At 66.6% G+C, this 6667-nt stretch overlaps 1 protein-coding gene across 1 annotated transcript in view; it reads right to left on the reverse strand.

Moving 5' to 3' along the window:
• Positions 1–1704, reverse strand: part of ABCG4 (ATP binding cassette subfamily G member 4) — a 12813-nt gene extending 11109 nt beyond the window's left edge. The window contains exon 1 of the mRNA XM_019547094.1: positions 1250–1704. The gene's annotated coding sequence lies outside the window, so the exon portion shown is untranslated. The remainder of the gene's footprint in view (positions 1–1249) is intronic.
• Between the last annotated feature and the right edge of the window lie 4963 nt (positions 1705–6667).

The raw sequence follows: 6667 nt of genomic DNA on the forward strand, positions 1-6667 counted from the left end.
CCCAGACGCTGTCCCAGGGAACAAAGCAAGCAGCACCTCCCCGCTGAGGGGCTGGCAAGGAAGGAGGGTGCTGGAAGCAGCCCTGCTGCGATTAGGTCATCAGGACGCAGCTGATCTCATGGGCTCCCGGGTTGCTCCCAGCACCCGCGGCCGGCCCGGATGTGATGGCCAGGAGGGTCCCAATCCCTTCCTGCATGCTCCCTGCAAGGCTGGGCCTCCATTCCCGTCCTCCCCAGGAGCATCCAGTTTGCCTCCCTGTGTCCTACCCTCCCACCCTGGGGTGTGTCCCAGCCTCCCACCCGAGCCTGCTGGCACTTGGGGGGCTGCACAGCAGCCAGCGCGTCCATCCCACGGTAGTGGAGCTGCCTGGGGATCCTTCTACAAAGCACAGGGGAGGCCCCTCCAGAAAGGGGTGGCATGGTGCCGAATGCCCGGGCGTGCCCCTGCCAGCCTTGCTCACAGGCTCTAGCCCCATCTCACTGCAGCGGATGTGAATGGGGAGTGAGGGGCCCTGCTGCCTTGATGTGCGCAAGCATGGCCGACTGGGGGGCAGGGCAGGCCCCTCACGCTGCCCCCCATCGTGCACCCATCCTCCTCCCGGGGCTTGGCCTGTAATGCTCCCTTAACCTACATTGCACCGGGCTGCAGCCTTAAGCCCCGTCCTTGCTGTGGCTGCATTGCACACAAACGCACACACGCACACACACACACCCCGAGCATCCTCCCGACAGCCGTGCACACCAGGCTGCAGGATGTCTCCCCCCGGCCCCAATGCAGCGCATCCCTGTCAGGGCTGGAAAGGCTCCAGCCCCAGCCCCACCCTGGCCATCGGGGTCCAGCGCCCAGCTCTCCGCCCCAGGCCCCGCACCACTCCCCGCCCTCCCTGCACCCTAGGGACCGACTCGATCCTCCTCAGAGCCCGGCTGGGCAATGCCAAGCCCCCGAGGTGGGTGCGGGGTCTGCGGTGGGGAGCAGGGTGGCGGGTGCCCCTGGTGCCCTCAGGATCACCTTGAGCCCTTGAGCTGCTCATTACCAAGATGTCAAATCCCCCAAGCTGCTCACTCAGGCTTAAAGGGGGTGGGGGCAGATTAGCCCAGGTTGCCCCCATCCAAACTGCAGCAAAAAGGCCCAGCCCCTGCTGGTATCCACGTCGCCCCCCGCCGCCAGGCAGGCCAGACCAGCCGTCCCCAGGTTTGGGGTCTGGGGGGCAGGCAGAGAACAAAGGGAGCTGGGCGTGCACCCCACTCACCTTGACAGGGGGCTCCACGCCGGGTCCTGTCCCTCCCTCACGGGGTCCCCGGCTCTGCAGCTCCTGCTGCCCGGACTCCCAGAGGCTGGGGCATCCGCGGCGCCCGCCTCTTCTCCCCGGCAGACAAAGCAACCCAAGTCCCGGCTTCACGTGCCCACGGGAGCCAGAAGCTGCCAGGTTACTGCAGCCACCCAGCCCAGCCCTGGCGCCTGGGATGTGCTACCCACTGCAGTCCCCAGCAGGCGTCGGCTTCCCCATCCCCTGCAGGCGGGGGATGGATGGAGGGATGCAGGGATGCAGGGAGGGATGGAGGAGGGATGGATGGATGGACGGACGGACGGATGGAGGGGTGGGCGCCGGTCACCCCAGGCACTGCCTAGGCACCCCTGGCCCCAGGCTGGGCAGAGCCATCTCCATCTGCCCGCTGGGTCCCAGCCACCAGGTCCATCCCTGCTGCTGACTGTCAGGGCGGGAGGCTGGGCTTTCCTGGCAGGTTTTACTTCCCAGCCAGCACAATGATAGGCTCTTAAAGGGCCAGCAGCCGAGCTCCAGCCTGGCTCCCACGCAGGCTCTACCCGACCTGCCCAGGGGACCCGGCTGCCCTCTGCCCCATCACCCCCACAGCCAGGCACTCGTGGCAGGCAGACCCCCAGCAGCGCCCCCCGCCAGGAGGGAAGGGCCATGCTGCAGGCACACAGCGCCCCATCGAGGGCTCAGCCCCCGGCCCCCAGGAAAGCCACTGGGCTGCAGAAGGGGCCAAACCCCAATGCCCAGCCCAGTGACAGGAGCCCCCAGGCTGCCCAGGCCAGCCCCCAGCACCTGCCTGGCTTGGCTCGCAGGAGTCGCTCCCCAGCACTGCCGGGCCCCAGCGCCATGGGCAGCAGCTGGCACCAGCGCTGCCGGCGTCGTTAACCACTGGGGGAGGCTGAGCCAGCAGAGATGGCAGGAGCCCGAGGTTGACCCACCAAGACTCCCTGCCTGGCACAGCTGTGCACACATGGGGGCACACCTGTGCGCACACCTATGCGCACACACGTACTACTGTACAGAACACAGGGCATCTCTCTCACTTACGCGTGCACACACACTCTCCTGGTAGTGAGTGCACACAGGGTGTCATGCACATGCAAGTGTGCACACACAGGGCCTCCCCCCCACATGCTTGTGCTAGTATGCACACACAAGGCCACACACACACACTTGTGCCAGAGCGCACACGTGGTCACACATACACACACACACACACTGCCCAACCGTGCTAAAGTGCACACGCTGAGTTGCACATACTCTTGCTAGCGTGCACACAGGGTGTCTCACACACATTTGTGCTAGCATGCACACAACACAGGATCTCACACACACACTCCCTGGCAGAGTGCACAGCTCCCCGTGAGAGCGGCAGGCTGGCAGGAACAGGGAGCAGGGCACCAGGGCACAGGGGTGTGAGCCCTGCCCCGTGGCTGGGCTCCCCGGGCTGGGGTTGCCGTGAGCTGGCTCGGGGTCTCGGGGTAGCACAGAAGGTGGGGGGCTTCCGGCAAGGACTGCAAGGCCTAAGCAAGGCCGGGGGGTCCCAGGGCTCCAGTGCAAGCTCCCAGACCCCACAGCCACCCTCCCAGACCCTCAGCACCCACGCTGCCCCCAGGGCCCCAGCAGCCCATTGCCTGGCTCCTACTAGGGCTGTTAGTAACACACCTCACCCACAACATTCCTCAAACCGCGAAAGACATATGGAAAGAGCGACACGAACGAGGAAATCCATTAGAAAACCATCTGCCGAGCAGGGAGCACTTTCCCCCGAGCCCCAGCCGGCTGGGGAGGGGGTGGGAGAGACAGTTGAGCCCCAAGGGAGCTTCCCCGGGGGCTGGGTTGAGACTTTTAAAGCTCCCAAGTAGCTTGAGGGGCCCAGCCTTCCCTGCAGCCCCGCTCCTAAGTCCCAGAGGCGCTTGCAAGCGGCTCCTCGGTGCCCCTCGCCTGACCAGCACCCGCATCACAGAGCTGGCTCTAGCTGGGGGCATTTTTCCCTAAGAGCAGAAGTCAAAGCCGTCGGGCCCGGCCCGCGCTGCTCTCACATGTGAGGTGAGTCTGTCAGTCCCCATTCCTGGCAGACACGTAGCTAGGGCACGGAGGCCGCTGTGGCCGGCACAAAAGAGCCCCTTTTCCCAGTTCAGGGGGAACCAGACAATGGAAACCTCCGGCACACCTGGGGAAAGATGGAGGCCGAGCGGGGCTGAGCCCTGGGTGCTGCGGGGATGCCCACAGTGCCCCTCTGCCCCCGGGAACTGAGCGCTTCTTGCTCCCGGGCACCTGCGCCGAGGGCTTTGGCCCATCCAGAGGGACCCTGCTCACCTGGGGAGACCATCCCGCGGGCTGGCGGGGCCCTGCCCAGCCCCGCTCTGAGCACCGGAGCCCACCCTCAGCCCCTCCCTGGAGCAGCCGTCAGTGCGACTGACCCCCGGGCTCCTGCCGGGACCCAGCCCTGCGTCCCCCACTGCCCCAAGCCCTGGGGTGTTGGGCCTCTGCCCACAGCCCCCTTGAATGATCCCACTCTGCAGCCTTGGACCCCAGCGACTTGCCCAGGTGCAGCACCCAGCACGGCCACCCGCTTCCCCAGCTCAGCCTCCCAGGGCCCCGCTCTCCAGCTCTGCCCATCAGGTCCCAGCACTCAGCCCCGCAGCCAGCTGGTCCCAGGGCTGGGGCGTGGAGGCAGGCAGGCCGCCCCGTGCCTGGGCAGCAGCAAGGTGCCAGCAGGAGTCCTTGCGTTTCCTGCCTGCGCCTGGCACCTGCTGGCTCGTGGCCTCCTCCTCCTCGGGCTGGCCAGGACTCTGCTGCGGCTGGGAGCTGACTCGGGCACCAGCCAGGGCCTTGCTCCATCCAGCTAATCTCTGCGCCTTGGGGGAACCAGTGCAACACCCGGCCCGGCTCCCACCCTCTGCAGCAGGCTGGGCGAGAGGGGGTCAGGGGGCGAAGGACTCCCTGCCTGCTTGTCACAGCAGCTTGTGGCATTGCCTCAGCTTCCTCCCTGCAGCCCCCAATGCCCTTCGTGGCAGGGGCTGAGCAGAGGTCTCCGTGCCACGTGGCTGCATCCTGCTGGGGTTGGGGTCAGAAAGCAGCTCCTGCCTGGAGCCCCTAGTCCAATTGAGCAGGGCACGGATGCCTGCGGCACGACCGGGCCAGCTCTGGGGCTGGTGCCCACAGATGCCAAGGCTGGGAGCAGCTGCTGAGCTCAGCTCGGGGCACTGGACCTAGCTGGGCCTTTGGCTGCAGGGGACACTTCACGTCACAGCATGACCTGTGGCACCGCTCTTCCCAGCAGCCCCAGCCCCAGCCCCAGCCCCTGCCGGGTCCCGGTGTCCCGGCAAGCCCCATTAGTCACAGTCTGCTCCTGGGTCACAGGGAGGAGAAGCAGACACAGGAGCGGCCCCCGGAGCCCTGCTCCTGCTCCTGCTCCCTTGTTTGCAATGACTCACCTGCCCCCCGGCACCTGAGCCCCTTCCACGCAAGTCCCCTCCCCAGTGTTAAACCCAACTGACAGGCGGGGAAAGCCAGGCACGGGGACTAAGTGACTTTCCACCGGTCACCCAAGGAGTCAGTGTCGGAGCCAGGGCTGAGCCCACCTCACCTCACCCCAGCAGGGCAACACCTCCCCTCCCAGCACAGCCGGGCTCTTCCATGCAGCCTCGCCTGGAGAGGGGGACACACCTCCCAGGCCAGGGTCAGGGCCCCCATCCATCTGTCCAGGGGCTGCTTGTAGCTGGTGCCGGCTAGGACTGGGCTGAGACCACAGCTGGACGCAGCCTGCAGTCAAGGTGAGGATGCATGCGACGGGTGAGCCCGGGGGGGTGGGAGCCGGCCAAGGGGATGAGCAGCAAGGAGGGTGGCCGGGGGAGCAGAACCAGGACTCAGACACGAGCCACACAGCAGAAATGATTGCTCTTCCTTGCCTGCTGCGGGGACGGCCCGCGGCCAGGCCGCAGCGCCCGGGGTGCCACGGGGGATGTGCCTCCTGCCGCCCCAGACACAAGCCCCCGGGCTGCAGGTGGGGGCTCCAGTTGGGATGAGCTGGTCTCTGGGCTGGGGCACAAGGCGGGAGCATCCAGACTTGCTCTCAGCTCCCCCCCGCAGCTCCCACCTCCCCTGTTGCATGCTGCCCTCTGCCGGCCACATGGAGAACTACCACAGGTGCTGGGGGTGGGGGCAGCATGCAACAGGGGGGTCCAAAGTGTCCCCTAGAGACAGCCCCAGGCAGAGTCAGGCCCCGGACACATGCCAAGGTTTATTTCTCACGGTGCCTTTCCAGCCCCCGAAGAGAACGAGCTGCTGCGCAACACTTCAAATGCCCCAGGAGGGGCAGAAGCAAGTGCCCCCACCCTCCCCACGAGTGCAGTTCACCCCATGAGCAGAGGAAGGAGGAGGGCAGCTCTAGCTCCACCTGCCTGGGTCCTAGCGCAGGACCACCCGTTATGTGCCCTAGACTCAGCCTGGCAGGTGGGTGTCAGCCCCCAGTGGCGGGGGGGAGCTTGAGGCAAGAGGACTTGTCCACGGTCACGTCCAGCTCTCCTGGCTCCGGGTCTTGGCCCCGGGCCTGTGCTCTACCCAGAGGAAGCTGCAAAGAGAGTGTAGGGGAGAGACAATGGGCACCCGCCTCGCGATGACCTGTTCTGCCCCTGCGCACCATGCATGCTGGGGGGGGCAGGGAATCATACCCCTGGGGACAGCACATGGCCCCCGTGGCTCCCCATGCTGGCGAAGCCGCCAGGGTTTGAGCCAAAGGCACCCCTGTCTTGGCACAATGCAAACCTGGAGCTAAGCTGGGGATGGAGAGCGGCTTGGGCTAGGCCCCGGCGCAAAGAGCAGGCTGCAGCCCCTGCGCATGCCGGGAGGCAACAGGTGCTCTGCAAATGCAGCCTGGGGCTGGACTCGCGGGAACAGGCCCCAGCCTCGTGCTGCTGCAGGTGACAGCGGTAGTAGGGCTTTTACCCTGCAGGCGGTGGCCCCTACGACGCAACATCATTGCTCATGCATACGCACGACAGGGGTCCAGACAAGGATGCGGCTCCCGGGGCTTGGCCCGTACCGCAGGGGACGTAGCAGTCGCACTCGCAGATGTCACAGCGCATGAACCAGCGGGCCCAGCCCGACTGCTTGGTGACGCAGTCTGCGAGGCGGACGCAGCCGTGGGCCAGCGCTGCCCCCACATGGGTCCTGCCGGCGCATGAGGATGAGCAGTGCCCGTCGATGTCCTGCTCGTTGATCTCGACGCGTCCCCACAGGCAGATCCCTGGTGGGGCAGGGAATGGGGGTGACAGCAGCCTGTGACTGGGGGGCCGGGAAGGAGCCACCCCCACCGGGCTCCTCTACAGCATCGTGGCCTCCCAGCGATGCAGCCCGCTCTGGGGTGGAGTGCGGCACTCACGGAGG

The sequence above is a fragment of the Crocodylus porosus genome, unplaced genomic scaffold, assembly GCF_001723895.1.
Source record: "Crocodylus porosus isolate Cpor-Errol unplaced genomic scaffold, CroPor_comp1, whole genome shotgun sequence".
NCBI classification, from domain to species: Eukaryota; Metazoa; Chordata; order Crocodylia; family Crocodylidae; genus Crocodylus; species Crocodylus porosus.